Source organism: Benincasa hispida, chromosome 4 (assembly GCF_027475165.1).
Source record: "Benincasa hispida cultivar pf3 chromosome 4, pf3_genome.v1.1, whole genome shotgun sequence".
Classification (NCBI taxonomy): domain Eukaryota; kingdom Viridiplantae; phylum Streptophyta; class Magnoliopsida; order Cucurbitales; family Cucurbitaceae; genus Benincasa; species Benincasa hispida.
Genome location: NC_143481.1, coordinates 38,304,496 through 38,330,331, shown reverse-complemented (window position 1 = coordinate 38,330,331; position 25,836 = coordinate 38,304,496). Strand labels below are relative to the sequence as shown.

Genomic DNA, 25,836 nt, shown 5'->3' with positions numbered 1-25,836 from the left:
GGTTCACTAACAGTGTGTTAGCTACGTCCACGGGCAGAGGGAGAACAATATTATTAGAGACCCTCGTACTTGGTTGTTCGAAGTGCCAGCAAATAGATTTAAGGCATTTCAACAAATCTCCACCTTGACTTGAATTCTCTCCCAGATAACAGATGTACCAAAAATGCAACATAAATCAATATTGTCAGACATACCCAGACTTCTCCCTCATGCCTCAAAGTGTCCCATAAAGGGGGCCACTAACAATTCAAAACATTCAGCAAGTCCAAACAATGTTGGAACTTGCCTTGTGGAACAGATTTGGTGAACATATCAGCAGGGTTATCAATAGTACCAATTTTCATCACTTTAACTCTATGCTCACCTCTTAAGAAGTGATATCTTACATCTATGTGCTTAGTTCTCCCATGATGAACTTGATCCTTGGCTAGGCATATGGCACTCAAACTATCACAATATACAATAGCTTGGTCATGATGCAAACCAAGATCACGAACTAACCCCCTCAGCCTTATTCCCTCTTTAGCAACTTCTGTCAAGGCCATGTACTCTGCTTCAGTAGTAGACAAAGTAATTGTAGGCTGTAAGGTTGCCTTCCAACTAACAACAGAACCACCCAGAGTGAACACATAGCCAGTCATATACCTTCTACTGTCAACATCTCCAGCATAGTCAGAATCAGAATAACCGGTCACCAAACACTCTGTGCAATTCCCATAAATAGGACCAACATCAGATGTACCTCTAAGGTAACGAAAAATCCTTTTAACGACTTGCCAATGCTTCTTCCCAGGTTGACCTATGAACCTGCTGACAACACTAACAACATGGGCAAGATCAAGCCTATTACAGACCATAACATATATCAAACTTCCCACTGCATTAGTATAAGGAACTCGAGACACGTACTTCTTCTCAGCCTCAGACTGTGATGAGAATACTGATGACAAACGAGCATTTACAGCACTAGGAGTATCTATAAGCTTAGCTAATGACATACCAAACCTGGACAATATTTTCTGAATATATCCTTTCTGCAACAAGAAGAGCTTATTCTTATCTTTGTCTCTATAAATCTCTATACCTAGAATTTTCTGAGCAGCACCCAAATCCTTCATATCAAACTCAGCACTGAGAAGATTCTTCAATTTTAGAATATCAGACTTGGACTTTGCAGCTATGAGCATATCATCTACATATAAAAGTAGATAAATCATCGAACCATCATCAACTTTGTTGTGATATACATAACAATCATACAAACTCCTGTTATAGCCAAATCCAAACATATAGCTGTCAAATCGTTTGTACCACTGCCTTGGAGACGCTTTAACCCATATAAAGATTTCTTCAACTTGCAAACATAATCTTCTTTACCTGGACACTGGAACTCATCTAGTTGGGTCATATAAATCTCTTCCTCAAACTCTCCATTTAAGAAAGTTGTCTTCACATCTAGTTGTTCAAGTTCCAAATTCTGATGTGCTATTATAGCTAGTAACACCCTGATAGAAGTATGTCTAACTACTGGTGAGAAGATCTCATTATAATCAACCCCTTCCCTTTGTGTGAACCCTCTAACAACAACTCGAGCTTTATATTTAATGCCCTCTGAAGATGATATTCCCTCATTTTTCTTGAAGACCCATTTACAAGTGTCAATTTTTCTCTCCTTAGGTCGTTTAACTAATTCCCAAGTCTGATTTTTGTCAAGAGATTCCATCTCATCCCCCATAGCAGCAAACCATTGAGCAGACTCACCACATGACACAGCTTCTCTATAGGTGGATGGCTCATGAGGATCCACCTCTTCAGCAACCTGCAATGCAAAAGTAACCATATCTTCAAAACCATACCTCACAGGAGGTCCAACACCAACTCTTCTAGCTCTATCACGAGCTATGCTCGGTTGATCTACTCGTGATCTAGAATTCTCAGGCAAAGCAACTTCTGACGTTTCAGGCACATTAATTTCTGGTTGTACATCAGTTTCTTTAGTAACTTGTTGATCTTCTCCACCTTGATGTTGTAATCTTTCACAGCTGAAGTGAATTTCATCTCCACCTGTTTATCAACACTACTACTTTCTCCCACATCAGTAGACGTTACAAAAGGCTTTACAGTTGAGTTAAGCATGGAATTTTCATCAAATATCACAGTCCTACTAAGTATGACTCTATTCTCAAAAGGTGACCAGACTCTATATCCTTTAACTCCATCCCTAGAACCCACAAATATACCATTTCTAGCTCTTGGTTCTAATTTACCCTCATTAATATGATAGTAGACAGTACAACCAAAAACTTGTAATAAAGAATAATCTGCAGACTAACCAGACCACACCTCGTAAGGTGTTTTACAATCAATAACTGTGTGAGGTACACGATTAATTAGATAACATGATGTATTTATTGCTTCTTCCTAAAACTTTCTAGCCAACCCTGCATTAGAGAGCATGCATCTTGCTCTCTCAAACAACATCTGATTCATACGTTTTGCAACCCCATTTTTCTATGGAGTATTCTTAACAATGTGATGGAGAACAATCCCCTTAGCTTTGTAGAACTCATTAAATTCAAATCCACAGAATTCTAGACCATTATCAGTTCGCAGCCTTTTGATCTTCTTCCCAGTTTGATTTTCAATCAATATCTTCCACTGCTTGAAATTCTTGAAGGCTTCACTTTTATGTTTCATCATAAAAACCCAAGTCATTCTTGAGTAATCATCAATTATCGACAAAAAATACCTACTACCTCCAATAGATTCAACTTTGAAAGGTCCACAATAGTCTGAATGAATATAATCAAGTGTTCGTTTTGTACGATGAACACCTTTTAGAAACTTGCTGCGATGAAGCTTCTCAAATACACAATGTTCACAAAATTCAAAATCCTGCACCTTGTGCCCACAAAGAAGATCTCTTTGATAGAATTTGCATCCCTTTTTCACTCATATGACCAAGTCTCATATACCATAACTTAGTCAAATCATCCTTGTGAACGACCGACAATGCAACAACAACATAACCTATTATCGTGGAACCTAATAGAAAATACAGTGTTCTACGCTTTATGCCTTTCAGAACTAGCTCAGAACCCTTATAGACATACATTGCTCCACCTTTACCTTCAAAACTGTAACCCTTGCTGAAGGAAAAATAGGCATGCGCAGCGGAAATGAGGATCAATTTTACTCTAATTGCATAAATTAAACATACAACCCTAAATTAATTAATTAGGATTTTTTTTTTAAATATTACCTTTGAAGCTCCCGAAACTCTTCTATCTCTGCTCGAACACGAATTGGACAACTACTAGAGTTGACCTACTGTTGACCTACTATCCTCTGGACTCAGAACTGGGTTGTGAGACCGGATGGATGAAGAACCTGAGAGAGAGAAAGAGATGGAAATAGAAGATGGATTTTTGGGTTAGGTTTAGGTTTTGAATTTTTCTAAAAAATAGTGATTTTTTCCACCCCAAATTTAGAAACCAATTTTGGCAAAATATCAAAAGTCTTTTATCCAAATTGAAAGCCCAAATTTATAGACAAAAGCCATGTAAAATTACATGAAACAACTTCATAAAAACCCAACACCTCAAAATCCACTATCTAAGTGGGCTTGATGTCTCCACTATAAGCCAACACTTAGCCCACTATCTTGTTAATGGAATTATCCAACACAAATTTGAATTTTTCCACTAACTTTAGTCAATGGGCAAAATAGTCATTTTGTCAAAGTCAAACTTTGACCGAAAAGTCAACATTTTGACTTTTTATGTTTTTTTTCGTGTTGACTAAATCTGATCTCCCGAGCATGAATCCATATTCATTTTCTCGAAATTCAAATCATATTTGAATATAAGGCCCGTTAAAGTTTGACTTTTCAAAGTCAAAAGTCAATTCTTTGACTTTTTACATCTTTGACCATTTCCATTATTTTCGAGCTGCCAAATATGAACGTATTCATATTCTTGATATTTAAATCACATTTAATCATTAAAGTTGTATCTCTAAACTGAAATCGACCACTATATCACATATACTTGTCAGTTTCTCTCTCTTCACCTAATTCGAACAATTCGAATCATTCTATCATACTGTTCTATGTTTATTCCATATGAGCTAGTAGGGGAACCTAGTGAACCTATAGATCATGGGCTCCAACAATCCGAGATTAGCTGGCTAAACTCTTTTAGATGGAGCTAATTACTATTCGTTAACTAACGGGTCATTCCACTATAGTCCCGTAGTTGCACTCTCGTCACTATAGATATATTTGTATCCATTTGATATAACCATGATTAGTAAGCTAATCCTTCATAGGTTGTTTGTAATCTCGGTTAGGTCATAAAAACCGTTTTACCCTCGAAACTACATCTTGTTCCTTAAGTTCCACTGATCCTCTAATGAACAATTGGTTTAAGGTCCAACCTATAAACCGAACCCTTCTCGGGCTAAGGAGAGGGTGGGGCTTCTTTTCAAGACCTGGATTCAGTACTAAAGGGAACAACCTATCTACTATCCCTATAACAGGTAGGAGTGAATTCCGTCTTGCACCTTATGTTCTCAGCTATCCAGCTGATCTTACCCTTGAAATGGGAGGCTTATTGAGCCAGTGATAATGAACTGCCCTCACCGATGTAGATCTAAGGATAATTCCGAGTGAATAGAAGTTCATAGTTAGCTCAAGAGTAAGATTAAGTTACCTAGGTCATCAATTAACGAAATAGTCAGTTTTATACATTAAACGGCGTTTCGAACGTACAAAGTGACTATTTCATGGGGAACTCTTTACATAGGATTCCCCCATTTTCATGTCTTCACATGAACGGTTTAGGATCACATAGTTTGTACTAACTACAAAATGGGCCGTATCCATAGTGTCCCCAGAATAAGGCGTCCAACCTTATTCATATACTATAGACCATTTTGGCTATATATTTGAACTTGATCCACATTTATGTCACTACATAAAGTTCAAACTTAAACTTAATAGCCTCAGATCCTTAGTTTAGTGGATTCATGAATATAGAATTTAAATTTACTAAAGATTTTCAATAACAGCTTTATTGAACAAGAATATGATATTACAAACTACGAGTTTTAGGACATAAAATCCAACACTTGCTATCGAGTACACTAAAGGATATCAACCTCTTCTTCATTAGTGGAACATGCCTAACCTCTTTTAAAGTGTAGAAGGCACCATTATGTGTTTGTATATTGACTAAACCGATTCCAACTATCTTGCACGCTACACCATTAGCCGTACTAACTTTCCCTCCATCTATTTGCTGATAGGTTGAGAACCACTTTCTATTTGGGCACATATGTTAAGATGCCCCAGAATCAAGAACCCACACATCATCAGAATGTGAATGTTCATTCACAACTAAAGCTAGATCTCCTTCAGAATCGATCTCGACTTCTTTAGAATCAATCTCAATTTGTGCAACAGGGGCGGATGCTTCCCTTTTGTCACTCTTTTCCTTCTTTTCCTGATTCCTTTTTATCTTAGGACATTCGGTTTTCCAATGCCCCTTTTCTTTACAGTAGTTACAAATATCATCTGACTTAGAACCCTTTGACTTTGAAGAACTTTTATTCTGGTTCAACTTCTGCTTACTAGAATTCATATGTCCCTTGCTCTCTATAGCAGCTAACCCAGATGCCTGACTTTCTGTAACTGAACTTCCTGCATTCTGTTGGTCCTTTCTCATAAGCAGCATGGACTTTGTATCTTCTAAGGTCATAGTTTTTTTCTCTCCAATATACGAGTCAACGAAAGTATCATACAACGGGGGCAAAGATGTCAACAGAATTAGGGCAACATCCTCATCATCAACCTTAACCTCTACGTTACGCAGATCTAATAAAATTCTATTTAATTGATCTAGATGGTCTCGTAGAGATGTACCTTCCTGCATACGTAGATGATACAGACGTTTCTTCAGAAACAACTTCTTGGTTAAAGATTTCGTCATGTAAAGACTTTCTAACTTCAACCAAAGACCAGCGATAGTTTCTTCATCTACGACCTCGATGATGACGTCATCAGTCAAACGTAGCATGATCATCGAATGAGCCTTCTCCTCAAGAGTCTGCCACTCTTCGTCATCCACGACAACCTTCTTTGACTTACCCGCCAGCGGCGCCCACAGCCCCTACTGCTTTAGCAAGGATCGCATCTTGATCTGCCATAAACCAAAACTGTTCCTCCCGGTAAATTTTTCAATCTTTATGTTCACGACAGACATCTTCAATTGTCAAACAAATGCGGAATTTCGAAAAACCCTAACAAGGCCTTGATACTAATTTATTGCGAAATTGACAATTAAAGAACACAAAAAGGAACGTAAAGATAGAGAAGATCGACACACAGATATACGTGGTTCATTAACAGTGTGTTAGCTACGTCCACGGGCAGAGGGAGAACAATATTGTTAGAGAGAATGTTTTCAAAAATTACATCAAAACGATGCCTCTAGGTTAAAGAGTTTATATAGCAAGACCCCTGTACTTGGTTGTTCGAAGCGCTAGCAAACAGATTCAAGGCATTTCAACACTAACATCCAAGGTTATCTTGTAGCTTAGACATATATGTAGAGATATACGGGTGGATCATGCTTCAATAGAAATAAATGGGTTTCATGACATACCTTTGAAGAACTTCCTCTAAGCTTTGAACCAGCTGCAAATCTCCACAGAATCTTGTAGTAGACCACACCAAGATCTTCTCTACTGTCATCTTGGAGCTCAAGATTGAGTAGTGGGATTCAAAATAAGTTGGAGAAGCTCACAACAACAACCCAGTAGAAGAACAACCTTCTTCTCTCACGAATTTTTCAGAAAAATTGTTCGGTTGCATTACCTTCAAAACACTTCAATATCTTCAATATATTGCAGACATTCATGCAAATAAATTTTTTGCATGAGATGCAGCTCATGCTTGGAGTTAATGAAGAGTTAAAGGAAGCTACACGATCGCTTAGTGTCTAACACTATCGCGTAGCTCCATCGTTTAGCACAGAAAATTTACTACACAATCGCTTAGCTCCATCATCTAACGCCTGAAGCCGATCGTTTAGCGTGCGCAAAAGGTAAGCGATCACTTAATGCCATCACATAGCATTCAACACATCGCCCAGCTGCTGCACATAGGTAAGCGATCACGTAGTGCTATCGCTTAGCATCTCGACGCATCACTTAGCTGTCGCATAGAGGTAAACGATCGCGTAGTACTATTGCTTAGCATCTCAACGCATCGTTTAGCTCCCGATCAAAGGTAAACGATTATGGTAAGCATCAATCAGCGGTATCATATAACTCTTCATCACATCGCTTAGCTCCCACCCAAAGCTACACGATCGTGTAGTGCCATCGTATAGCAATACAACACATCGCTTAGCTTCAGCAGGTACACGATCGTCTAGCACATAACACCTCAACGATCAACGCCCAAAGCTACATGATTGCTTAGCTTTTCTTCACATCGTCTAACGCAGAAGCTAAACAATTGCTTAGCTACTGAAGCTCAACAATGATATGAACAGAGGCTGATTTTTTGGAATCTGCAACTCGACCTCTTCGCTTGTTTCTTCGATTTACAGCTTAATTTCAACTCTAATGACTTCAAATAAATTATAGACTCTTGGGAACACATTAAAGCTCATCAAGCAAGAGCCAATTTCAAATTTAAATGAGAAATTAAAAGCCAAAACTGAAAGAACCATATCAGTACAATGGTTTCATATTTTTCATAAAAAAACACCCACCAAACAAAAATTAAACCAAATTGAATGCTTATTAATGCTCTGATACCAATTTTTGGAAGGTACCAATGTACAACGGAAGAAACCAGGATCCATAAGCACTCTAGTTCATTAATTTTGGCAGAAAAGAAAACATGCTTCAACAGAAATAAATGGGTTTCATGACATACCTTTGAAGAACTTCCTCTAAGCTTTGAACCAACTGCAAATCTCCACAGAATCTTGTAGTAGACCACCCCAAGATCTTCCCTACTATCCTCTTAGAGCTCAAGATTCAGTAGTGAGATTCAAAATAAGCTGGAATTAAGAGAATTTGGAGAAGCTTACAGCAGCAATCCAGGAGAAGAACAACCTTCTTCTCTCACGAATTCTTCAGAAAAATTGTTCGGTTGCATTACCTTCAAAACACTCCAATCTCTTCAATATATTGCAGACATTCATGCAACGAAATTTGTTGCATGAGATGCAGCTCATGCGTGGAGTTAATGAAGAGTTAAAGTGGGTTGTTGGTGAGTTAGTAGAAGAAGACAATGGAAAATCAATTTTTTTGAACTTTTGTGTTTTTCTTTTCTTTTTCAATTTTATCAAAATTGATTTCTAAATCAATTTTATCAAAATTGATTTCTAAATCAATTTTATTTAATAAAACTGAAAATATTATTAATTTTAAAAAATTAATTTTCTTAATAAAATTAATAAATAATTAGTTAAACAATTTAAATAATTCCAATTAATTTAATATCAAATATTAAATTAATTTTTACACAATTCCATCTTCAAATATTTAAATCATATTTAAATATTATTTCTCCAAATTCATTTAATTCTAAGTGAACACTTCAAATTAACTTATCACGTTATTATAGAGCTTATCCATTTACGAAGCTAGTAGGGGGACTTCGCAGACCTACAGATCATAGGCTCCAACGATTCGAGATTAATCGACTACACTCATTAGACCGATCTAACCCCTATTCGTTAACTAATGGGTGATTCCACTAAAGTCCATAGCTGAACTCCCCTCACTGTAGATATATTATGTCCACTCGATATAACCATGATTAGTAAGTTAACCCTTCACAAGTTACTCGTAATAACGGCTTGGTCGAATCTCTATTTTACCCCCGAAATGACCGTTTGTTCCTTAAGTCCCGATGATCCCCCAATGAACAATTGGTTTGCGATCCAACGAACAAATCGAATCCCTCTCAGGCCAATGAGAGGGTGAGGCCTCTTGTTCAAGATACAGAATCAACACTTAAAGGGAACAACCTCTCTACTAACCCTAACTGAGTAGGAGTGAATTCCCTCTTGCACCCTATGTTCCCAACTATTCATCCGGTCTTATCTCCAAAGTGATAAGCTTATTGAGCAGAGCCAATTGGTCTACTCTCGCCGTTGCAGATCAAAGGATAATCTTGAACAAATAGGAGTTCATAGTTAGCTCAGGATTAAGGTTAAGTGATGACAGAAAATTAGATGTCAATTACTCGACAACTAAAACTCCAAGGACATAATATGCGATGCATGTCTTAAAGTATGCGTTGAAGGTCATGCGTTGGAATGAACTATGCGTTAACGAATGTATGCGATGACCATGCGTTCCTATCACAATTTTTCTTACGCTCACGCCAAGTATAACATGAATGCAAGTTTCTCGGGTAATTCGAGGTCGAACTCAGGGACTTGTAGCTAGATGAATGCGGTAATGTGCATGCGGCGGTTGAATAAAAGAATGATGGAGGGGTTTCTATGCTAACACTACTCCTACTCTTAACTAACAGACAACGCAATGAGAATATGAATGAGAGGTAGAGACCTGACAACTATTGACAGGAAGTAAGTGGATGGGAAACATAGATAAAATGTAGAGATGTCTTCACTGCAACAATGAGCTTGACCGCAAGGGCAACCTCAGCCAACGTAAGCTACGCGATCATACTACACACACTAAAAGCCTAAATCTAAGATGTATGCGGTGTGTATGCATAAGGGTCAAGATGACCGCATACAATCACCATATCCTACTTCCTGGACGCAGCAATTGTCCTCTCCATAGGGTGCATACGCTATGTAATAGCAAACAGAGCTAATTTCTAAGTCTCCATTCTTGCTTATGCAAATCTAATCTAGCCCTCTCGAGCATCGATTCTAACCTAGCTCTCTCGAGTTTTAGGTTATTTCTTTAGACTCTCTCTCGAGTAGCTCTAAAGGTATGATGAGCGCATACATAAGACAAGGTAACCACATAAACTTGGCTAACGCAAGATTATTCCTATCTCTAGTAAACAATAGTTTACATTGCTTAATGCGACCAACCACTTACCCTCTCGGGCATTTAGTTATTGCTGACTTTACTTATAGACAAGCGCTGCGTCTGCCTATAGACAGGCATTGTTATAGCTTCACACTAAGCAAATAAGGTTTTCTCACACACTCACACAACACACACCTCTCGGTGGTTTGCTACATGCTTCATATTTCTAATCCACATGACTAAGTATGCGATACTCTAGCAATCTCATTAAATGATGCAATGAAAGTTAAAGATGTTAAGTAAAGAAAGATGGAGATGGAATCAAAGGAAACACCGAAATACATTGAACACATAATGTATTAATTCCTTAATCACAAAATGTAATACAATACGATACAAGAAAAGAAGAGAAAATGAAATGACCGGCTGGAAGCAATGACTTGCTTCCAGCGGATGTGTGTCAAGGTTGCCGGTGGTTCCAAGGATGGGCGGTGGAGCTGACTCTCCCGAGATCTAGCTCCGGTCGAAGGCTTCGGTCATCATTCAGAATGGATGAGGGAGATGAAGAAATCTCAAGCTTTCTTCTCATGCATTAGTCTTATCGCAGGGATAACTGGATAAGTTGAAATTCTGCTTATCGTCTTCTTTATATAGAGCTTGGGTCGCCGACAACATTAATGAACTGCTCCGATTCTGACATTCGTGGTGCCTTAGTGATAACTTGTAGAAATACAAGTTATTTATGCCGCCTTATTCAGATATTGCGGCCAAAAGAAAAGGAATATGCGTCGATTGTATGAAAATAAACTTAGAAATACAATAAATATAAATTAATGCAATTACACCCACTAACATCATTAAGATGGTAGAAGAGGATATTTCTACTCTGTTTTACAGGAAACCAAGTCACCGCTTGCGATCAAGGCTCAACGAGAAACTGAACAATGCATCTCTGTCACATTGCGCTCGTCAGTCAACAATGAAGAGACGATTAACGCAATGATGGTGCAATGCGACAGTCGATCCCGAGCTGAATGTCAACCGCATGCGGTAATAAAAACAACACCGCATGCGAGCAACCGATCGAAAGATGCAGCTGAGCAACGCAAATGCGGAGGATTGTGACATGTGTACAACTAACCGTTGTGCAGATTTGACGGTCTGATTGCATAACAGAAGGAATATTTATTCCTCCATCTTCAGAATTTCCATAACAAGAAGTGGGGTCCATAAGCCATGAGTCAAAGCTTTTCATCAATAAATACTCCCATAGAATTCAGAGAAAATATACTTGATACGAGGGCTAATTGATGCTAGATTATTGAGAGAGAGGCTGAGCTGAGTAGTGATCGGAAGAAATCCGGGAAGAGAAGAGACAAGGCTGAGAGGTGAGTCACAGTGCGATTCTGCCAGATCCCCGCTGCGAAGCTCTATGCTTAGATCCCTGCTACTGGTTGAGCAAGCTTAAGAGGGAAGCTCATCCTTCCGCACGATCCATCCATGCCGGCAAGCAAATCTCCATCCAGATTGGCGCCAAGACATTGATGTTTATTTGTATTTGTTTCTAACTCTATTTCATCAATTGTATTTCACTCTCTTAATCTTTTCATTCACAAATCATGTATCAGATGTTAAATAGTGTTATTGAATGTCTCGATCACTTTCATTTCCACTTTTCTGTCTATTTTCGTTCCTCCATTAATCGTTTTCTCCATGAAGTTTTCTTAATAACTTGGTAATTAATATGGATTAAACGAGTAACTTAATCTGTGCTAAAGAGATAAATACGTTTAGCTAAGGCATGCTAGACGACATCTTCACCTGTGAGAGCAGAAGTGAAGATGTCATTCTAATCTATCGAGAGAAGGTTAGAAGAATGTGTTAACTAAAACAAGTAGTATGTCCAGAGATGGAAGAAACCTTGCGTTCATTACGTTCGTCCTTGTTTCACGACAAAGATGTGGGAATGCGGCCGATCACCGAGAGGTGTACGCGAAGGGAAAAGTGAAACTGTACTTATATCTTTAACACAATTAAGGAACTTGCGATGTTTGTATTAATTATCTTCTCTGTTTCTGCTTCAGACATAAGACTTGTCACTGCATTACACGATCTTTGTATAATCTTCACAACCAGCCTTGACCTCAGTATCTTGTATCATGAAACCTATATCTTGTATCATCTTAGCTTAGATTTATTTTATCGCAATTTTGCAATTTATGTTATTATCGCATTTTTACCGTTTTACTTTACTTTATCGCATGTTTAATTACTTGTACACAAAACTCTTTTATAAATTGAAAAACCGTGGTCGCATATATCATAAACACAACGCAATAACCTCAAACAGTCCTTGTGTTCGACCTCGGATCACACCGAGAAACTTGCGGTGAAATTATACTCGATTTCAACGCAAGGAAACTTGTGACAACGCACAGCATAGTACAAGAACATTCATTAATAACGGATATCTAGAAGTAGTATCACATATCATCGCATAAAATCTATGTCATCGAGTTTATGGCATGGACTTGCATCATACTAAAAATTCGTGTTACAAGTTTATGGCGTCGTTGCCGGGGACTGGTTAACGGTTTATTGTTTGAATGTGTTTGTGGTGTTTTGCAGGATAGATCTCGTTGTACTGGCTGTTCAACGCGGAGAGCAGCTTGACAGTTTATGAGTACTGGTGCTGAACCAGAATTCGAAGCTGACCTTGAGATCAAGTGTACCTTTCGCGCACGGGCACGTCAGAATCAGATAAGGCGAAAGAAAGCAGCGAGTATGGCAGATAATAACGACAATGCGGTTCCCGTAGTAAATCAAGAGGCTGTTAGGCCAGCGCAGGATCCTGTTTTCTCGGCTGCTGATCGCAACATCCCCATAAGGAATTATGCGGCACCCAACCTGTATGATTTTTTTCCCGGGATTTCGAGGACTATTGTTGAGGAGAATGCAAGGTTCGAAATAAAGTCGGTCATGCTACAAATGATCCAAAATGCAGGGTAATTTGGGGGTCTGAAAGGTGAAGACCCGCATTGCCCACTTGACCAGCATTGTCGAAATGTGTGGCAACTTCTCACTACCTGGTGTTACCTCGGAGAGTATTAGACTGTATTTGTTCCCTTACACCTTGAGAGACGAAGCCAAGAGGTGGGCTCACTCACTGGAGCCAAATGAGATCACATCATGGGATCAACTGGTAGAACGATTCATGAAGAAGTTCTTCCCACCGGCCGTCAACGCAAGGTGACGAAAGAACGTGTTGAACTTCGAGCAAATGGAGAATGAGACCCTAAACACCGTCTGGGTGTGATTTAGAAGATTGGTGAAAAACTGCCCGCATATAGGGATACTCGATTGTGTTTTGATGGAGACCTTTTATAATGGCCTGAATAGATCGATGCAGGCTGTTGCTGGCGCCTCCGCGGCAGGAGGTTTTATGGACAAAACGTATATTGAGGCTAAAGTCATCCTTGACCGCATATCGCGAAACATGGATGAATGGATTGATGATGGCTATGAAGGCCAAGGCACTGAACGAAGAAATAATGAAACTGCCATTGTCCCTGCGGAGACAATGACCACGTTGGCCGCTCAGATGGCCGTGGTGACCTCTATCCTTCAATCGATGGCAATCAATCAAGGAGCCATCCCTCAACAATCAACCCAACCGGCTGTGCCGACTCAAGTGGCCGCAATAAGTTGCGTTAATTGTGGAGGGGCTCATGTTGCAGAAATGTGCCCATCGAATCTCCAGCAAGTATGCGCCATCCAAAAAAACCCCTTCAGCAACACCTACAATCCTGGCTGGAGAAGCCATCCTATCTTCGGTTGGGGAGGCAATCCTAACCAAGGGGGGGCAATCAACCATCAGAGTGGCAGTCGAGGAAATCCTTCCTTTCACCATAACTCGAACTAGGGGCAACCAAGGCAATCGCATATTCAGCAACCCTCATCTTTAAACCCCTCTGGAAGCTCATTAGAGGCCCTGCTTAAACAATATATGGACAAAAATGATGCAGTAATGCAAGGTAGGCGTCTTCAATTCGAAACTTGGAGATTCAAGTAGGCCAGCTGACATCTGAGCTGAGAAATAGAGCACTAGAAACGTTGCCAGCAACTCTGAAGCCCTGGGATCCAATGGAAAGGAGCAATGTCCCTAGGACATTGGGCATGCAAGTCGGACCGCCTTCAGGGATGTGGATTGTGCTCACTCAAAGAAACGCATCTTCTAGTCCATATCTCACATCTATGTTTAATGCTTTCTTTAAATTCCTTTCTTATTGAATTCCTAAATTTTGTCTTTACTTCTTCATTTAATTCGTTTCTTGACTTTATGAATTTAATTTTTCATTTATTTCCTTTGCATTTATTTTTGTACCATCTTTAATTCTTTTAACTTTTTTGTAATTAATGCGTTAGTCCTTAATTGGTAAATGATTGTGAAATAAAAAAAAATTTATTGCCGCAAGTCATAGCAACTTGCGTTGATGAAAAATAAATAAAATGAAACAATCAACATCTAGCATGCAAGGTGATAATGGATGCATCTTGAACCAAGCAAGATGCGTTTTGCATTCATCCAACTCAAATGCGTCGAAACCGAGGGGTGTGTTGTGCGCGTATGTGTCCTTTGCCCATCTTTAGCAAAATGAACTATGTTGAGGTAGTGTTACGCTAGTAGCAATGTCGTGTGCCCGATCCTCCAGAAGTGTGTTTAGTTAAGTGGTATGTTGCGGGGATGCATGTGTTGTTGCCCCTCCTCTGCGAAGATGCAGTTGCGTTGATGAATAAATTGCGTTAATCTTTACATTGCGTCCATTCGAATAAAACATTAAAGAAAATTCTTTTTGTCATTTGAGGAGTCCAATCGTTTCGTATCCCAAAGAAATGATGATTCTATAGGCAAAAGGACGTTTTTTTGAAATTTCATAAATGAGGGAAGTTCGAGCGATGGGCCTTTTGAGTGTCTCGAGACCTGTCACCACAAAAATTGCGTTGGGCCTACTATGGCCCAACCTATAAATAGAAACCCTTCCCCGCCTGTGAACTCTTTACCTCATTTTACAAACTGAAAACCCTAGCGCCCAGAATATGAAGCTTTCTTCTTCCCAAAACCCTAGAAATTTTTCCAGTCCTCCCAAGCTTATCATCCATGGCTAACCAAGCTTCCCAATACTCTGCTTCACCATCAACCCCTTCCTCCGACCAAATCGCCATACGAGAGGCAGCATTCCTCGCTGTCAGTCGCAGACTTGCTGCCCAACCCCATATCGTCCTGAGAATCGCCGGTAGAACCTGAAGAAACCTCTTAGCCGTCAGACCTCTTCAGTTCAAGAGGAGGCAAAGCACTGAGAGCACACTAGTTCCAACTCCTGCTGTCTCAACTGAGAGTGAGAAGAAGAGACGTGATGATACAGAGGTGTTTGGTAACATTCTGAGCAATCTGGAGCAAGGAGGGGGATTACCCGAGGCAGAGGTTGTAAACCAACCACTATCTATGGAGGAGGTGGCGGTGATGGTGAATGAAGAGGTGGTGGTGCCAGAGGCAGTGGTGAACGAAAAAGAGATAGAACGAGGCACTCTGGTCTTATAGACTCCTGAGGTAACTGCCAACGCAGAAACCTATGATAGAACCTCCAAAATTGTGGTGGAGGAGATTGCGGTGGCTGAAGTTGCGATGGATGAGGTTGCAGTGGAGACGCAACCAGAAGTAGTTGAAGAGAAAAAGAAGAAGAAGAAAAACAAAGGGAGAAAGGCTGGAGAGGCGGAGTCTTCTCATCATCGCAAGGAGAAAAAGAATAAAGAAAAGAAGGATGATGATGAAGATGGGGAAGAAAAGAAGGAAAGGAAGAAGAAAGAGAAGGAAGAAAGAAGAATGCGCGGACATGAAGAAAGGCGTCTAAGAAAAGAGGAAGAAAAGAAGTAGAGGGTTGCGAGCCCGGCAAAGGATGGAGAATCAACCTCTGTAAGGGAGGATAGAGGGGAAACAGCGCAATTGATGGAGCCGAAGGAACCTGAAATAACACAAATGGTTGCGACGGAGGAAGGCGAAGAAAGAGAAGATACCCCTCTGATGTGGCGTCGCAGGGAGAATGCACCGCAAGGGTCTACTGTTGACCCTCAAAGATTAATCATCGCATTAGAAGAACAGGAAAGAAGAAGAAAAGAAGAGGAGGAGAAACAGGAGAAAATGGAGCACGCAAAGCTCATCATGACAGAAGGAAATCGCAGAAGAAGACTGCAAGATGAGGAAATGCGCAGTAATAATGAGCTCGCAAGGCTCGAAGGGATAAGGAGGCGCAAGGAGGAATAACGTCTGTTGCTGGCCTCCAAGCAGTTTGTAGAAGAGTTCGAGGAAGAGAAAAAGAAGAAAGAAGAAGAGGAAAGGAGATTGGAAGAAGAGAAGGAGAAGAAGTGCGAAGCTAATATAAGGCGCTTACAGAAGAAGAAGGGTAAAGAACTCGCAGAACGCGAGAAGGAGGAACAACGTAGAGAGCGGGAGAAGAGAAAAAGATAAGCAGCCCGCCTTGCGTTGGCAAAAGAAAAGGGCAAAGCAATTGCAGAAAGTAGCGAGCCTGCGTTGGTAAAGAAACGTCCATCGAAGAGAAAAGAGAATGATAACATGCTGATAGAGATAGGCTTCTATCCTGCGTCAACGCCACTACCTGACCACATCACAAGTGTGATTGTGGAACATGGCTGGGACACATTTTGCCAATGCCCAGTCATTATTGTGCCGTAGATATCGCGAGACTTGTACAGAGGGCGTCTACATGGAACCAGGGATGCGGTGACCTTCAAAGGAGAAACGGTGTCCTTCAGCGCAAGGGACATTAATGAGATATACCAAATGAAGGATAACCCAGATGCACAGCGGAACAAAATTATTGATGATCCCACTGAGCAGCAGATGGAGGACGTGCTGCAAATATTAACGCAATTGGGCACGAAGTGGTCGGTTTCACTCAAGGGCATCCGTACCCTGGCATCTAAGTCTTTACTTCCGGAGGGAAGGCTTTGGGTCTACTTGGTCAAGAAGTGGTTGATCCTAACCACACACGACAAGACTGTATCAAGGGATCGAGTCATGGCCACATATTGCATTGCATGCGACATACCGATTGATGTAGGGCGGTTGATCGCAAGACAGCTCAGAGCACTGGTGGGGCATATTCGAGGACAGTACTTCTTTTCGTGGACTGTTTCAAGTCTGTGCCTGTCAATGGGCGTAGGCATTGATGAAGAGCCTATGCCTGAAGTCCACGACCTCATGAACATAAAGATCTTGAGGTTGCTCCTCAAAGACTCCCCATATTGCCCTGAGCTACCCTTAAAGAGGCTCGTAATCGACCTCAATGCACCGCAGGGACCAAAGCCTAAGAGAACGCAGAGAAGAAAAGGGAAAAGAAAAGGTCCAAGAGTCAACAACGCATGATCCATAACCTTTGGACCCTTTGCTCTTGGTAATTCGCCCTCCAATCCCTCCAAGCCCACCCGCACAACCTTCTTCTCCACTCTATGAATACTTTACCAATCTTCTCCTCGTTCTCAATTCTCCAACTATTCACCCAGTAGCCCTAACTTCACCCTCAGCCTCATCACCGCAACCTTCCATTCCACCGCCGCAAATTGATGACCCATACGATTTGGGTGAAAGCACCTCTGCCCAACCCGAGAACGATGCTGACGAGACATCACAGGCAAAACCCTTTTCCAACAGCAGCAACTTCTTTTCCAACAGCAGCAACTCTTCAATCAACAACAAGCCTACTTCGACCAGCGGTTTGATGCAGTAATAGAGCAAGTTGATAATATTCAGCGCAGTGTTGCCACATCAAGGGAGGCGTTGATCAACATACATCGTAACACTCATACGATCAACCACCACCAAAGACAACTTGCGGAGCACAACCATGAATACTTTAATTTTCTCACAGCATACCTTCATTGTCCATTGGTGCCTCTACATCTCAGGCAACACTTGCTTTTTGAAGAGACTTCTTTTGCATCACCATGGAACCCTTCTCCAGACCCTCCGGCTCCTCAGCAATAATCCTTACATTCTATTTTTTTATGCGGCCATTCTGCAATATTTTTTTTTTCAATTCATTATTTCATTAAATTCTTTGATTCTTTGTACAAGCAACAATTTTGTATTGCGTTAATTTTTAATTATTTGTATACTTTGTTAATATTCAATATAAATGAGTACATATTTATTCCTTTTTGCCTGTGCCTTTTTCTTTATCATCATTTGACAATATTTGCGATGTTCTGACCTTTTATTCTTTGCGTTATTTGTTGTGTTTCCATGATGTATAATATGTTTATACTTAGAAACATTTCCCATACCTTGTAAATTCTGACTAACACTTAGTTAATTCTTATTAGCAGTACTTTACCTTTTATCTTTCAATGTTCTGCTCAAACCTTCTTTTTGAAATTTTTATTCTAAGTGTTTGTCTAGTCCATCCAAAAATGCAATGAGGACCTTGCTCATCTTTAAATTTGGGGTTGGGGAAGGTCTGAGCAGATAAGATCAAGAATATTCGATCTTCAAGAAAATGTGTTCATATTTTCAAAAAAAAAAAATTTATTTTATATAAAACTCCAATGTCAACGCAAGGGAAAACCTAAAAAATGTTCCCAACCTGATAAGAGTTTAGTTGTGAAAGGAGCCTGCTCGTAGTTGGATGTTTGTATGACATCCATAGGAGCAAGCCAAAACGAAGGTGGGTTTCCAAGATCAACGCAGTATGAAAAGAGGAAAATGCAAAAGAAAAATAAAAGAATGCAAGAGACAACTCCTCTGAATATCATGAGTTAAAGTTGAAATTGGCACACAACCGTAGTTGGATGTTCGCATGACACTCGTGGGAACAAACCAAAACGAAGGGTGTAACCATGGCCAACAGTCTCTAATAAATGACGCAAAGTTTGACCACCGCAAATAGACATATCAAGTTGTTTTGACAAAGAAGAAATAAACATTCTATTTTAAAAAAAAACTAGAAAAGCATCTTTGAGCAGAAATTTATTATATAGAAGAATAAAGTAGGGCTTTGTTAAGAATTAGCAAGGATAGAAGGAAATTGTGTTGTTAAGAAGTGTGCCTAAGTGTAACATTCGGAGCAACCAATCGACGCAACAATATAGGATAGGAATTGAGCATTATTGCCTTAGTAGAAGATACGCTTGAGGAAAAACTTATATCTAAATTTGGGGGTGTGATAACATGTAGAAATACAAGTTATTTATGCTGCCTTATTCAGATATTACGCCCAAAAGAGAAGGAATATGCGTCGATTGTATGAAAATTAGCCAGAAATACAATAAATATAAATTAATGCAATTACACCCACTAACATCATTAAGATGGTAAAAGAGGATATTTCTACTCTGTTTTGAAGGAAACCAAGTCACCGCTTGCGATCAAGGCTCAACGAGAAACTGAACAATGCATCTCTGTCACATTGCGCCCGTCAGTCAACAATGAAGAGACGATTAACGCAATGATGGTGCAATGCGACAGTCGATCCCGAGCTGAATGTCAACCGCATGCGGTAATAAAAACAACACCGCATGCGAGCAACCGATCGAAAGATGCAGCTGAGCAATGCAAATGCGGAGGATTGTGACACATGTACAACTAACCGTTGTGCAGATTTGACGGTCTGATTGCATAACAGAAGAATATTTATTCCTCCATCTTCGGAATTTCCATAACAAGAAGTGGGGTCCACAAGCCATGAGTCAAAGCTTTTCACCTATAAATACCCCCATAGAATTCAGAGAAAATATACTTGATACGAGGGCTAATTGATGCTAGATTATTGAGAGAGAGGCTGAGCTGAGTACTGATCGGAAGAAATCTGGGAAGAGAAGAGACAAGGCCGAGAGGTGAATCACAGTGCGATTCTGCCAGATCCCCGCCGTGAAGCTCTGTGCTTAGATCCCTGCTACTGGTTGAGCTAGCTTAAGAGGGAAGCTCATCCTTCCGCACGATCCATCCATGCCGACAAGCAAATCTCTATCCAGATCGGCGCCAAGATGTTGGCATTTATTTGTATTTATTTCTAACTCTATTTCATCAATTGTATTTCATTCTCTTAATCCCTTCATTCACAAATCATGTATCAGACGTTAAATAGTGTTATTGAATGTCTTGATCACTTTCATTTCCACTTTTCTGTCTATTTCCGTTCCTCCATTAATATTTTTCTCCATGAAGTTTTCTTAATACGTTGGTAATTAATATGGATTAAACGAGTAACTTAATCTGTGCTAAAGAGATAAATGCGTTTAGCTAAGGCATGCTAGACGACATCTTCACCTGTGAGAGCAGAAGTGAAAATGTCATTCTGATCTATCGAGAGAAGGTTAGAAGAATGCGTTAACTAAAGCAAGTAGTATGTCCAGAGATGGAAGCAACCTTGCGTTCATTATGTTCGTCCCTGTTTCACCACAGAGATGTGGGAATGTGGCCGATCACTGAGAGGTGTACGCCAAGGGAAAAGCGGAACTGTAATTATATCTTTAACACAATTAAGGAACTTGCGATGTTTGTATTAATTATCTTCTCTGTTTCTGCTTCACACATAGGACTTGTCACTACATTACACGATCTTTGTATAATCTTCACAACCAGCCTTGACCTCAGTATCTTGTATCATGAAACTTGTATCTTGTATCATTTTAGCTTAGATTTACTTTATCGCAATTTAATTTAACGCAATTTATGTTATTATCGCATTTTTATCGCTTTACTTTACTTTATCGCATGTTTAATTACTTGTACACAAAACTCTTTTATAAATTGAAAAACCGTGGTCGCATATATCACAAACACAATGTAATAACCTCAAACAGTCCCTGTATTCCATCTCGGATCACACCGAGAAACTTGCGGTGAAATTATACTTGGTTTCAACGCAAGAAAACTTGTGACAACGCGCAACATACTACAAGAACATTCATTTATAACGCATATCTAGAAGTAGTATCACATATCATCGCATAAAATCTATGGCATGGACTTGCATCATACTAAGAATTCGCGTTACAGTTAGTCCTTTCTGAATCTCTGCTGCTAATGGCATGGTAGGTGAGATGTCAACATCATATTTTGATTTTCCTGAGAGATGTATTGATGCGTTCATTCCACCAACCTTGCATTGATCCCTCTACTATGCGCTATCGTGTAGTCGCAATCATGTAGTGACCACATTTGCTTAATACTGCAACTTCTACACGATGACTGCAATCGCTTGACGACCGCAACTCCCATGCGATGGACGCATGCGGCTGATTACCGCAACACCCATGCGTTGATCGAATGCGTTCGCCTTTGTGATGGAGAGTTTCTCCAAATGCTGTCGTCTATGCGTTAGTCCGGCTTTCGTTTTTGCGTCCACTTTCTGCGTTAGCTACAAAAATAGACAATTGAGCGCATAATAACACATAATAGTGAGTTAGCAAAGATTCATCATGCTGATCAACGCAAACTCATTTTCTCATGAATTCCTAACATAATTGCCACATTCTGCTTAACAGCCCTCATAATTCTAAATAAAAGCCTAAGATGACATGCATTTCTGCATGTCATCATTAAGTTACCTTGGTCATCATTTTGAAATAGTCAGTCTTAAATAGTAAACAACGTTATAAAGTAAGAGTGACCAGTTTTGTGGTTTGATCTTGCACAAAACTCATGTGCATAGGACACCCCCACTCTTCATGTCTCAATATGAACGAATTAGGATCACTTCATTTGTAGCACTTTACAACTCTTTGTAACAACTACAGAGTACGCCACATCCAATAGTGTTACCAGAATAAGGTATCCAACCTTATTCATATACTTTAGATCATTTTGGCTATTTACTCGAACCTGATCCACTTGTATGTCTCCACATAAAGTTCAAGTACTCATTTAATAGTCAAGGGACTCAGGTTTATTGGATTTCTAAAAAAAAATATATTCAATAACAACTTTATTGAATTCTTAGAATAAGTTCTAATGTTTACAAACCACGAGTTTTAGGACATAAAAACCAACAATAAAGTGCTATAAATGATATGATTCTGATAATTCATGTAGAAACATGTGAGCAGGGATATTTTATACAAAGGATTTTGTATAAGACTAGACCACGAAATTAGTCTCATTATATAACATTGTTCATAATAGAGACTTATATTTCACCAAGATGACCATAAGTAACATGATCTGAATCGTGAGTGAGTTTTAAATTCCTACTTATGAAGGCGATTCTTTGATTTTTATGGGTAAGAGTGGCTAGATCGTCAACTTAATAAGCTTACCATTTTGGGGACTTGTCTGATTGAGGAGATAGGAACACAACTACATAAGATGGAACTCACTCCTTCCCTGAGGCAGGGATAAGTAGATAAATTGCTCTCTTAAGGGCTGATTTCGAGGCTTGAACAATGTGGTGCCACACCCTCTTCTGGCTCGAGAGGGGTTCAATTATAGTTGTGAAGGATCTCTTATCAAAGAGTACCTTTGAGCAGAAGCGAGATCGTTCCAAACTCATTGTAACAGAATTACCGCATTCACAATCTAACATAATAGATATGCATTTAACAACTAATTACAGACATGCATTGAACTTAAACAACAAGAGAACAAGAAACGTACCAGTTGAAGAACTATTCTTTACCAAAATCTCGCTCTCGTAAAGGACTTCTCCTCTTGCTCTCGCTGAAAACGTCCAAGCAAATCGTCCACCAAAAACCCAGTCATCTACACACGAATACACTCCACACGAACACAGTAGCAGAGGACACTACCATTTAGAACCCTCAGTATTCTCGATGTGAGAATCCAAGAGGTGTGGGCTTTGTTGGATTTGGCAGAGGGAAGAAGGAAGAGAAGATCGTATACCACGACCAAGCAAGTGGGAGAAGGTTGATGTCTATCGTATAGACGATGCTTGATCGTTTAGGAAGCGGTACACGATCATTTAGTAAATCGGCCGTGATCGTATAGATGATCGTTTAGTAAACGCTCGGGCGTGCGATCGTTTAGGAAAGAGCTAGACGATTGTTTAGTAAATCCTATGCGATCATGTAGTAAGCTACGAGCCTGTATACGATCGTGTAGAAACGTTGAGTTATCTATAGTCTCTCAATTTGCTATGCGATAGGCAGTATACACCAAACATGAGTGAATGTCTGATCTCTTGCAAAATGAAAATGATTTTCATTTTATCCTTCAGTTACGTAAACTAAATAAAACCTCCCACTATCACATGGTTATGGAGAAAAACCCAACACAACAATTATCCTATAATTGTCAAATTAAATAATAAATATAATCATATTATATTCATTAACCTATGGTTTAATATCAAATCATATGCAATACATTAACCATAGACTTTTCTTCTCCACTAGATATAAATCATATTTATATCATTTTCTTCCATATAATGTATCTTATACATATTATCAATCATATCATATATAATTAACCAGTTCAATCATATCATATATAATCTAACTCCCTTTTGTCAATTTGAACACTTTAAACTGGCCCAAAAACTGATTCTCAACTTGAATCCATTGAGCTACCTAAGGGACATTTGGACCTATGGCTCGAAGCTCCAAGGGTACGTGAATAACTGACTAAACTCGTTAGTCACGAGATCCACCATCCGTTAACTGTCAGGCATTCTACTAAAGATCGACAACTGAACTCTTCTTACCATAGATATATTTCTGTGTCCATCAGATATAACCAATCAACAATATGATAACCCTTCACAGATGCTTGTAAGTACAGTTGGGACAATTTACCGTTTTGCCCCTGTAGTTACATCTAACTTCTTAAGTACCATTGATCCCTCTAATGAACAATACAACATAGTCCTATTATGTGTGGACACCTCTCGGGCCATGAGAAGGTATGTGGCACCACATCGTTCAAGCCCCAGGATCAGCCCTTAAGGGAGCAATCTATGTGCTTACCTCTACTTCGGGGAAGGAGTGAATTTCATCTTTTGTAGCTGAGTTCCCATTTCCCAAATTAGACGAATCCCCAAAGTGGTAGGTTTGAGTTGGCGATCTAGCCACTCGCACCCATGCAAATCAAAGGACCGCCCTCAAAGGTAGGAATTCCGAACTCACTCAAGATTGAGGTCATGTTACCTATGGTCATCATAGAGAAGTAAAGTCTCTGTCATGCACGACGTTATATAACGAGACTATAACACTTCGTGGTCCAGTCTTATACAAACTCCTTTGTATAGGACGCCCCCGCTCGCATGTCTCCACATGAATGATCAGGATTAGACCATCTGTAGCAATCACAACACTTGTAACTATTCTACAAAGCGGACCGCAACCATAGCGTTACCAAGATAAGTTTTCTCTCCTATATCCATATACTATAGACCATTTTGGTTATCACTTAAGGTATGATCCATCTGTATGTCTCCACATACATGCTTAAGTTACAAACGACAACCAGGGATCTTAGTTTATTGGTTTGTGGTAAAGCAAATAAAACATCCAATATTCATAGACAGAAGTGAAGAAAATATCATATATTATACATCACAAGTGTTTGTTTAAATATGTGTTTACAAACTACATGACACGAGAGTTTAGGGCATCATCCCCAACAATTTCCCACTTGTCCTAAAGCGAATGGGGTGTACATACAACTAATACAAAACAATAAACTAGGGCACTAAGGCCCAGTACAAAAATATCTCCCACTTGCTCTAGTCCAGCCACTAGTGATCCCGAGACCCATGCTCTAAAGGTGACCTTCAAACACTGTAGCTGTAGCCATGAGAACCTTCGTAAACGGGTTAGCAACGATATGCTCCACAACGATCTTCGTGACTATCACATCCCCTCGATGCAATATCTCACGGATGAGATGATACTTCCACTCTATGTGTTTGTCGTGCCTGTTACTCTTGGGCTCCTTGGAGTTCACCACAAAACTATTATTGTCACAATAGAGGGTGATGGGCCTAGACATGTTTGGAACCACTTCCAGGTCTTTCAGGAACTTCCTGAGCCAAACGACCTCCTTAGCAGCTTCACAAGCCGCTACATACTCGACCTCCATTGTGGAGTCGACAATGCACCCTTACTTAGTGCTTCACCACACTACTGCTCCTCCGTTAAGAGTAAAAACTGACCATGAAGTGGACTTTCGTGAGTCCTTATCAGTCTGAAAGTCAGAATCTGTGTATCCAGTAAGGATCAAATCCCTACTTTCATACACGAGCATGTGATCCCTCATTCTCCGAAAATGCTTGAGGATGTTCTTAACTGCGGTCCAGTGACCCTGGCCTAGGTTAGATTGGTACCTACGGACTATTTCCACAACATATCAGATGTCTGGTCTAGTACAGAGCATCACATACACCAAACTACCAACGGCAGATGCCTGTGGGACCCATTTCCTTAGATAAAGTAACTCCATGCCTGAATGGCAGTAGGCCCCTTTTAGAGTTTTGCATCGAGTACTTGAACAACATCTTGTCAATGTACGATGCTTGAGACAACGTTAGCACTTTGTTCCTACGATCCCGAAAGATCTGTATACCCAGAACAAACTAAACCTCTCCCAGATATTTCATTTGGAATTGGGTCGCTAGCCAGTTCTTAACTGCAGTCAGAGTCCTACATCATTCTCAATGAGTAGGACATCATCTACATACAACACTAGAAAAACTACTAAACCGTTGACGAGTTTCTTGTAAACACAAGGCTTATCAACGTTTTGGTCAAAATCGTATAATTTGATCGCAG

The 25,836-nt window shown here is 39.9% G+C and overlaps 1 pseudogene; it reads right to left on the bottom strand.

Annotated features, from left to right (window-relative positions):
• Positions 1–207: 207 nt before the first annotated feature.
• Positions 208–1,118, bottom strand: LOC120076188 (secreted RxLR effector protein 161 pseudogene; annotated as a pseudogene).
• Positions 1,119–25,836: the final 24,718 nt, after the last annotated feature.